This window comes from Hyperolius riggenbachi, chromosome 4 (assembly GCF_040937935.1).
Source record: "Hyperolius riggenbachi isolate aHypRig1 chromosome 4, aHypRig1.pri, whole genome shotgun sequence".
In the NCBI taxonomy this organism is placed as follows: Eukaryota; Metazoa; Chordata; class Amphibia; order Anura; family Hyperoliidae; genus Hyperolius; species Hyperolius riggenbachi.
The window spans coordinates 9804514-9816655 of NC_090649.1; positions in this window are offsets into that span (position 1 = coordinate 9804514).

Sequence of the window (12142 nt, forward strand, 5' to 3'; positions counted from 1 at the left end):
ACAAGAGAAGTTATACTGTGCAGCATCCATACATACAGAATAGGAGCAGATACTGAGAATTACACCCAGCATACAGGACAAGAGAAGTCATACTGTGCAGCCTCCATACATACAGAATAGGAGCAGATACTGAGAATTACACCCGGCATACAGGACAAGAGAAGTCATACTGTGCAGCCTCCTTACATACAGAATAGGAGCAGATACTGAGAATTACACCCAGCATACAGGACAAGAGAAGTCATACTGTGCAGCCTCCATACATACAGAATAAGAGCAGATACTGAGAATTACACCCGGCATACAGGACAAGAGAAGTCATACTGTGCAGCCTCCATACATACAGAATAGGAGCAGATACTGAGAATTACACCCGGCATACAGGACAAGAGAAGCCATACTGTGCAGCCTCCATACATACAGAATAAGAGCAGATACTGAGAATTACACCCAGCATACTGGACGAGAAGTCATACTGTGCAGCCTCATACAGAATAGGAGCAGATACTGAGCATTACACCCAGCATACAGGACAAGAGAAGCCATACTGTGCAGCCTCCATACATACAGAATAAGAGCAGATACTGAGAATTACACCCGGCATACGGGACAAGAGAAGTCATACTGTGCAGCCTCCATACATACAGAATAAGAGCAGATACTGAGAATTACACCTGTCATACAGGACAAGAGAAGTTATACTGTGCAACCTCCATACATACAGAGTAAGAGCAGATACTGAGAATTACACCCGGCATACAGGACAAGAGAAGTCATACTGTGCAGCCTCCATACATACCGAATAGGAGCAGATACTGAGAATTACACCCAGCATACAGGACAAGAGAAGTCATACTGTGCAGCCCCCATACATACAGAATAAGAGCAGATACTGAGAATTACACCCAGCATACAGGACAAGAGAAGTCATACTGTGCAGCCTCCATACATACAGAATAAGAGCAGATACTGAGAATTAAACCCGGCATACAGGACAAGAGAAGTCATACTGTGCAGCCTCCATACATACAGAATAAGAGCAGATACTGAGAATTACACCCAGCATACAGGACAAGAGAAGTCATACTGTGCAGCCTCCATACATACAGAATAAGAGCAGATACTGAGAATTACACCCAGCATACAGGACAAGAGAAGTCATACTGTGCAGCCTCCATACATACAGAATAAGAGCAGATACTGAGAATTACACCCGGCATACAGGACAAGAGAAGTCATACTGTGCAGCCTCCATACATACAGAATAAGAGCAGATACTGAGAATTACACCCGGCATACAGGACAAGAGAAGTCATACTGTGCAGCCTCCATACATACAGAATAAGAGCAGATACTGAGAATTACACCCGGCATACAGGACAAGAGAAGTCATACTGTGCAGCCTCCATACATACAGAATAAGAGCAGATACTGAGAATTACACCTGACATACAGGACAAGAGAAGGCATACTGTGCAGCCTCCATACATATAGAATAAGAGCAGATACTGAGAATTACACCTGTCATACAGGACAAGAGAAGTTATACTGTGCAACCTCCATACATACAGAATAGGAGCAGATACTGAGAAATACACCCGGCATACAGGACAAGAGAAGCCGTACTGTGCAGCCTCCATACATACAGAATAAGAGCAGATACTGAGAATTACACCCGAGATACAGGACAAGAGAAGTCATACTGTGCAGCCTCCATACATACAGAATAAGAGCAGATACTGAGAATTACACCCAGCATACAGGACAAGAGAAGTCATACTGTGCAGCCCCCATACATACAGAATAAGAGCAGATACTGAGAATTACACCCAGCATACAGGACAAGAGAAGTCATACTGTGCAGCCTCCATACATACAGAATAAGAGCAGATACTGAGAATTACACCCGGCATACAGGACAAGAGAAGTCATACTGTGCAGCCTCCATACATACAGAATAGGAGCAGATACTGAGAATTACACCCGGCATACAGGACAAGAGAAGCCATACTGTGCAGCCTCCATACATACAGAATAAGAGCAGATACTGAGAATTACACCCAGCATACAGGACGAGAAGTCATACTGTGCAGCCTCATACAGAATAGGAGCAGATACTGAGCATTACACCCAGCATACAGGACAAGAGAAGCCATACTGTGCAGCCTCCATACATACAGAATAAGAGCAGATACTGAGAATTACACCCGGCATACAGGACAAGAGAAGTCATACTGTGCAGCCTCCATACATACAGAATAAGAGCAGATACTGAGAATTACACCCGGCATACAGGACAAGAGAAGTCATACTGTGCAGCCTCCGTACATACAGAGCAGATACTGAGAATTACACCTGGCATACAGGACAAGAGAAGCCATACTGTGCAGCCTCATACAGAATAAGAGCAGATACTGAGAATTACACCCGGCATACAGGACAAGAGAAGGCATACTGTGCAGCCTCCATACATATAGAATAAGAGCAGATACTGAGAATTACACCTGTCATACAGGACAAGAGAAGTTATACTGTGCAACCTCCATACATACAGAATAGGAGCAGATACTGAGAAATACACCCGGCATACAGGACAAGAGAAGCCGTACTGTGCAGCTTCATACAGAATAGGAGCAGATACTGAGAATTACACCCAGCATACAGGACAAGAGAAGTCATACTGTGCAGCCTCCATACATACAGAATAAGAGCAGATACTGAGAATTACACCCAGCATACAGGACAAGAGAAGTCATACTGTGCAGCCCCCATACATACAGAATAAGAGCAGATACTGAGAATTACACCCAGCATACAGGACAAGAGAAGTCATACTGTGCAGCCTCCATACATACAGAATAAGAGCAGATACTGAGAATTACACCCGGCATACAGGACAAGAGAAGTCATACTGTGCAGCCTCCATACATACAGAATAGGAGCAGATACTGAGAATTACACCCGGCATACAGGACAAGAGAAGCCATACTGTGCAGCCTCCATACATACAGAATAAGAGCAGATACTGAGAATTACACCCAGCATACAGGACGAGAAGTCATACTGTGCAGCCTCATACAGAATAGGAGCAGATACTGAGCATTACACCCAGCATACAGGACAAGAGAAGCCATACTGTGCAGCCTCCATACATACAGAATAAGAGCAGATACTGAGAATTACACCCGGCATACAGGACAAGAGAAGTCATACTGTGCAGCCTCCATACATACAGAATAAGAGCAGATACTGAGAATTACACCCGGCATACAGGACAAGAGAAGCCATACTGTGCAGCCTCATACAGAATAAGAGCAGATACTGAGAATTACACCCGGCATACAGGACAAGAGAAGTCATACTGTGCAGCCTCCATACATACAGAATAAGAGCAGATACTGAGAATTACACCTGACATACAGGACAAGAGAAGGCATACTGTGCAGCCTCCATACATATAGAATAAGAGCAGATACTGAGAATTACACCTGTCATACAGGACAAGAGAAGTTATACTGTGCAACCTCCATACATACAGAATAGGAGCAGATACTGAGAAATACACCCGGCATACAGGACAAGAGAAGCCGTACTGTGCAGCCTCCATACATACAGAATAAGAGCAGATACTGAGAATTACACCCAGCATACAGGACAAGAGAAGTCATACTGTGCAGCCTCCATACATACAGAATAAGAGCAGATACTGAGAATTACACCCAGCATACAGGACAAGAGAAGTCATACTGTGCAGCCCCCATACATACAGAATAAGAGCAGATACTGAGAATTACACCCAGCATACAGGACAAGAGAAGTCATACTGTGCAGCCTCCATACATACAGAATAAGAGCAGATACTGAGAATTACACCCGGCATACAGGACAAGAGAAGTCATACTGTGCAGCCTCCATACATACAGAATAGGAGCAGATACTGAGAATTACACCCGGCATACAGGACAAGAGAAGCCATACTGTGCAGCCTCCATACATACAGAATAAGAGCAGATACTGAGAATTACACCCAGCATACAGGACGAGAAGTCATACTGTGCAGCCTCATACAGAATAGGAGCAGATACTGAGCATTACACCCAGCATACAGGACAAGAGAAGCCATACTGTGCAGCCTCCATACATACAGAATAAGAGCAGATACTGAGAATTACACCCGGCATACAGGACAAGAGAAGTCATACTGTGCAGCCTCCATACATACAGAATAAGAGCAGATACTGAGAATTACACCTGACATACAGGATGAGAAGTCATACTGTGCAGCCTCATACAGAATAGGAGCAGATACTGAGCATTACACCCAGCATACAGGACAAGAGAAGCCATACTGTGCAGCCTCCATACATACAGAATAAGAGCAGATACTGAGAATTACACCCGGCATACAGGACAAGAGAAGTCATACTGTGCAGCCTCCATACATACAGAATAAGAGCAGATACTGAGAATTACACCTGACATACAGGACAAGAGAAGGCATACTGTGCAGCCTCCATACATATAGAATAAGAGCAGATACTGAGAATTACACCTGTCATACAGGACAAGAGAAGTTATACTGTGCAACCTCCATACATACAGAATAGGAGCAGATACTGAGAAATACACCCGGCATACAGGACAAGAGAAGCCGTACTGTGCAGCTTCATACAGAATAGGAGCAGATACTGAGAATTACACCCAGCATACAGGACAAGAGAAGTCATACTGTGCAGCCTCCATACATACAGAATAAGAGCAGATACTGAGAATTACACCCGGCATACAGGACAAGAGAAGTCATACTGTGCAGCCTCCGTACATACAGAGCAGATACTGAGAATTACACCTGGCATACAGGACAAGAGAAGCCATACTGTGCAGCCTCATACAGAATAAGAGCAGATACTGAGAATTACACCCGGCATACAGGACAAGAGAAGTCATACTGTGCAGCCTCCATACATACAGAATAAGAGCAGATACTGAGAATTACACCTGACATACAGGACAAGAGAAGGCATACTGTGCAGCCTCCATACATATAGAATAAGAGCAGATACTGAGAATTACACCTGTCATACAGGACAAGAGAAGTTATACTGTGCAACCTCCATACATACAGAATAGGAGCAGATACTGAGAAATACACCCGGCATACAGGACAAGAGAAGCCATACTGTGCAGCCTCCATACATACAGAATAAGAGCAGATACTGAGAATTACACCCAGCATACAGGACAAGAGAAGTCATACTGTGCAGCCTCCATACATACAGAATAAGAGCAGATACTGAGAATTACACCCAGCATACAGGACAAGAGAAGTCATACTGTGCAGCCCCCATACATACAGAATAAGAGCAGATACTGAGAATTACACCCAGCATACAGGACAAGAGAAGTCATACTGTGCAGCCTCCATACATACAGAATAAGAGCAGATACTGAGAATTACACCCGGCATACAGGACAAGAGAAGTCATACTGTGCAGCCTCCATACATACAGAATAGGAGCAGATACTGAGAATTACACCCGGCATACAGGACAAGAGAAGCCATACTGTGCAGCCTCCATACATACAGAATAAGAGCAGATACTGAGAATTACACCCAGCATACAGGACGAGAAGTCATACTGTGCAGCCTCATACAGAATAGGAGCAGATACTGAGCATTACACCCAGCATACAGGACAAGAGAAGCCATACTGTGCAGCCTCCATACATACAGAATAAGAGCAGATACTGAGAATTACACCCGGCATACAGGACAAGAGAAGTCATACTGTGCAGCCTCCATACATACAGAATAAGAGCAGATACTGAGAATTACACCTGACATACAGGACGAGAAGTCATACTGTGCAGCCTCATACAGAATAGGAGCAGATACTGAGCATTACACCCAGCATACAGGACAAGAGAAGCCATACTGTGCAGCCTCCATACATACAGAATAAGAGCAGATACTGAGAATTACACCCGGCATACAGGACAAGAGAAGTCATACTGTGCAGCCTCCATACATACAGAATAAGAGCAGATACTGAGAATTACACCTGACATACAGGACAAGAGAAGGCATACTGTGCAGCCTCCATACATATAGAATAAGAGCAGATACTGAGAATTACACCTGTCATTCAGGACAAGAGAAGTTATACTGTGCAACCTCCATACATACAGAATAGGAGCAGATACTGAGAAATACACCCGGCATACAGGACAAGAGAAGCCGTACTGTGCAGCTTCATACAGAATAGGAGCAGATACTGAGAATTATACAGGGCAAGAGAAGTCATACTGTGCAGCCTCCATACATACAGAATAGGAGCAGATACTGAGAATTACACCCGGCATACAGGACAAGAGAAGTCATACTGTGCAGCCTTCATACATACAGAATAAGAGCAGATACTGAGAATTACACCCAGCATACAGGACGAGAAGTCATACTGTGCAGCCCCCATACATACAGAATAAGAGCAGATACTGAGAATTACACCCAGCATACAGGACGAGAAGTCATACTGTGCAGCCCCCATACATACAGAATAAGAGCAGATACTGAGAATTACACCCGGCATACAGGACAAGAGAAGCCATACTGTGCAGCCTCCATACATACAGAATAAGAGCAGATACTGAGAATTACACCTGGCATACAGGACAAGAGAAGTCATACTGTGCAGCCCCCATACATACAGAATAAGGGCAGATACTGAGAATTACACCCGGCATACAGGACAAGAGAAGTCATACTGTGCAGCCTCCATACATACAGAATAAGAGCAGATACTGAGAATTACACCCAGCATACAGGACAAGAGAAGTCATACTGTGCAGCCCCCATACATACAGAATAAGAGCAGATACTGAGAATTACACCCAGCATACAGGACGAGAAGTCATACTGTGCAGCCCCCATACATACAGAATAAGAGCAGATACTGAGAATTACACCCGGCATACAGGACAAGAGAAGTCATACTGTGCAGTCTCCATACATACAGAATAAGAGCAGATACTGAGAATTACACCTGGCATACAGGACAAGAGAAGCCATACTGTGCAGCCTCCATACATACAGAATAGGAGCAGATACTGAGAATTACACCCGGCATACAGGACAAGAGAAGTCATACTGTGCAGCCCCCATACATACAGAATAAGGGCAGATACTGAGAATTACACCCGCCATACAGGACAAGAGAAGTCATACTGTGCAGCCTCCATACATACAGAATAAGAGCAGATACTGAGAATTACACCCGGCATACAGGACAAGAGAAGTCATACTGTGCAGCCTCCATACATACAGAATAGGAGCAGATACTGAGAATTATACCCGGCATACAGGACAAGAGAAGCCATACTGTGCAGCCTCCATACATACAGAATAAGAGCAGATACTGAGAATTACACCCGGCATACAGGACAAGAGAAGCCATACTGTGCAGCCTCCATACATACAGAATAAGAGCAGATACTGAGAATTACACCCGGCATACAGGACAAGAGAAGCCATACTGTGCAGCCTCCATACATACAGAATAGGAGCAGATACTGAGAATTACACCCAGCATACAGGACGAGAAGTCATACTGTGCAGCCCCCATACATACAGAATAAGAGCAGATACTGAGAATTACACCCGGCATACAGGACGAGAAGTCATACTGTGCAGCCCCCATACATACAGAATAAGAGCAGATACTGAGAATTACACCCAGCATACAGGACAAGAGAAGCCATACTGTGCAGCCTCCATACATACAGAATAAGAGCAGATACTGAGAATTACACCCAGCATACAGGACGAGAAGTCATACTGTGCAGCCCCCATACATACAGAATAAGAGCAGATACTGAGAATTACACCCGGCATACAGGACAAGAGAAGCCATACTGTGCAGCCTCCATACATACAGAATAAGAGCAGATACTGAGAATTACACCTGGCATACAGGACAAGAGAAGTCATACTGTGCAGCCCCCATACATACAGAATAAGGGCAGATACTGAGAATTACACCCGGCATACAGGACAAGAGAAGTCATACTGTGCAGCCTCCATACATACAGAATAAGAGCAGATACTGAGAATTACACCCAGCATACAGGACAAGAGAAGTCATACTGTGCAGCCCCCATACATACAGAATAAGAGCAGATACTGAGAATTACACCCAGCATACAGGACGAGAAGTCATACTGTGCAGCCCCCATACATACAGAATAAGAGCAGATACTGAGAATTACACCCGGCATACAGGACAAGAGAAGTCATACTGTGCAGTCTCCATACATACAGAATAAGAGCAGATACTGAGAATTACACCTGGCATACAGGACAAGAGAAGCCATACTGTGCAGCCTCCATACATACAGAATAGGAGCAGATACTGAGAATTACACCCGGCATACAGGACAAGAGAAGTCATACTGTGCAGCCCCCATACATACAGAATAAGAGCAGATACTGAGAATTACACCCGGCATACAGGACAAGAGAAGTCATACTGTGCAGCCTCCATACATACAGAATAAGAGCAGATACTGAGAATTACACCCGGCATACAGGACAAGAGAAGTCATACTGTGCAGCCTCCATACATACAGAATAGGAGCAGATACTGAGAATTATACCCGGCATACAGGACAAGAGAAGCCATACTGTGCAGCCTCCATACATACAGAATAAGAGCAGATACTGAGAATTACACCCGGCATACAGGACAAGAGAAGCCATACTGTGCAGCCTCCATACATACAGAATAGGAGCAGATACTGAGAATTACACCCAGCATACAGGACGAGAAGTCATACTGTGCAGCCCCCATACATACAGAATAAGAGCAGATACTGAGAATTACACCCGGCATACAGGACAAGAGAAGTCATACTGTGCAGCCCCCATACATACAGAATAAGAGCAGATACTGAGAATTACACCCAGCATACAGGACAAGAGAAGTCATACTGTGCAGCCCCCATACATACAGAATAAGAGCAGATACTGAGAATTACACCCGGCATACAGGACAAGAGAAGTCATACTGTGCAGCCCCCATACATACAGAATAAGGGCAGATACTGAGAATTACACCCGGCATACAGGACAAGAGAAGTCATACTGTGCAGCCTCCATACATACAGAATAAGAGCAGATACTGAGAATTACACCCAGCATACAGGACAAGAGAAGTCATACTGTGCAGCCCCCATACATACAGAATAAGAGCAGATACTGAGAATTACACCCAGCATACAGGACGAGAAGTCATACTGTGCAGCCCCCATACATACAGAATAAGAGCAGATACTGAGAATTACACCCGGCATACAGGACAAGAGAAGCCATACTGTGCAGCCTCCATACATACAGAATAGGAGCAGATACTGAGAATTACACCCGGCATACAGGACAAGAGAAGTCATACTGTGCAGCCCCCATACATACAGAATAAGGGCAGATACTGAGAATTACACCCGGCATACAGGACAAGAGAAGTCATACTGTGCAGCCTCCATACATACAGAATAAGAGCAGATACTGAGAATTACACCCGGCATACAGGACAAGAGAAGTCATACTGTGCAGCCTCCATACATACAGAATAGGAGCAGATACTGAGAATTATACCCGGCATACAGGACAAGAGAAGCCATACTGTGCAGCCTCCATACATACAGAATAGGAGCAGATACTGAGAATTACACCCGGCATACAGGGCAAGAGAAGCCATACTGTGCAGCCCCCATACATACAGAATAAGAGCAGATACTGAGAATTACACCAGGCATACAGGACAAGAGAAGTCATACTGTGCAGCCTCCATACATACAGAATAGGAGCAGATACTGAGAATTACACCCAGCATACAGGACAAGAGAAGCCATACTGTGCAGCCTCCATACATACAGAAAAAGAGCAGATACTGAGAATTACACCCGGCATACAGGACAAGAGAAGTCATACTGTGCAGCCTCCATACATACAGAATAAGAGCAGATACTGAGAATTACACCCGGCATACAGGACAAGAGAAGTCATACTGTGCAGCCTCCATACATACAGAATAAGAGCAGATACTGAGAATTACACCCGGCATACAGGACAAGAGAAGTCATACTGTGCAGCCTCCATACATACAGAATAAGAGCAGATACTGAGAATTACACCCGGCATACAGGACGAGAAGTCATACTGTGCAGCCTCCATACATACAGATCAAGAGCAGATACTGAGAATTACACCCAGCATACAGGACAAGAGAAGTCATGCTGTGCAGCCTCCATACATACAGAATAAGAGCAGATACTGAGAATTACACCCGACATACAGGACAAGAGAAGTCATACTGTGCAGCCTCCATACATACAGAATAGGAGCAGATACTGAGAATTACACCCAGCATACAGGACAGGACAAGGCATACTGTGCACCCCCCATACATACAGAATAAGAGCAGGTACTGAGAATTACACCCGGCATACAGGGCAAGAGAAGCCATACTGTGCAGCCTCCATACATACAGAATAAGAGCACATACTGAGAACTACACCCGGCATACAGGACCAGAGAAGTCATACTGTGCAGCCTCCATACATACAGAATAGGAGCAGGTACTGAGAACTACACCAGGCATACAGGACAAGAGAAGTCATACTGTGCAGCCTCCATACATACAGAATAAGAGCAGATACTGAGAATTACACCCGGCATGCAGGACAAGAGAAGTCATACTGTGCAGCCTCCATACATACAGAATAAGAGCAGATACTAAGAATTGCACCTGCCTTATAGGACAAGAGAAGCCATACTGTGCAGCCTCCATACATACAGAATAAGAGCAGATACTGAGAATTACACCTGGCATACAGGACAAGAGAAGTCATACTGTGCAGCCTCCATACATACATACAGAATAAGAGCAGATACTGAGAATTACACCTGGCATACAGGACAAGAGAAGTTATACTGTGCAGCCTCCATACATACAGAATAAGAGCAGATACTGAGAATTACACCCGGCATACAGGACAAGAGAAGTCATACTGTGCAGCCTCCATACATACAGAATAGGAGCAGATACTGAGAATTACACCCGGCATACAGGACAAGAGAAGCCATACTGTGCAGCCTCCATACATACAGAATAAGGCCTAGTGCACACCAAAAACCGCTAGCAGATCCGCAAAATGCTAGCAGATTTTGAAACGCTTTTTTTTATTTTTCTGTAGCGTTTCAGCTAGCGTTTTGCGGTTTTGTGTAGCGGTTTTGGTGTAGTAGATTTCATGTATTGTTACTGAACAGCTACTGTAACAAAAAACGCCTGGCAAACCGCTCTGAAGTGCCGTTTTTCAGAGCGGTTTGCGGTTTTCCTATACTTAACATTGAGGCAGAAACGCATCCGCGATCCAAAATCTGCAGCGGCCCGGGAGTATGCGTTTCTGCAAAACGCCTCCCGCTCTGGTGTGCACCAGCCCATTGAAATACATTACCCTAGCGGATCCGCACCCGCAAGCAGATCGCAAACCGCAACGGAAACGCTCCGGTGTGCACTAGGCCTAAGGCCTGGTGCACACCAATAACCGCTAGCAGATCCGCAAAATGCTAGCAGATTTTGAAACGCTTTTTCTATGGCGTTTCAGCTAGCATTTTGCGGTTTTGTGAAGCGTTTTTGGTGTAGTAGATTTCATGTATTGTTACAGTAAAGCTGTTACTGAACAGCTACTGTAACAAAAAACGCCTGGCAAACCGCTCTGAAGTGCCGTTTTTCAGAGCGGTTTGCGTTTTTCCTATACTTTACATTGGAGGCAGAAACGCCTCCGCATTCTGCAGCAGCCCGGGAGTATGCGTTTCTGCAAAACGCCTCCCGCTCTGGTGTGAACCACCACATTGAAATACATTACCCTAATGAATCCGCACCCGCAAGCGGATCGCAAACCGCAGCAGAACCGCTCTGGTGTGCACTAGGCCTATGAGCAGATACTGAGAATTACACCCGGCATACAGGACAAGAGAAGTTACACTGTGCAGCCTCCATACATACAGAGCAGATACTGAGAATGACTGTGCAGCCTACATACATTATTATTAAAGTGCCAACATATTACGCAGCGCTGCACAATA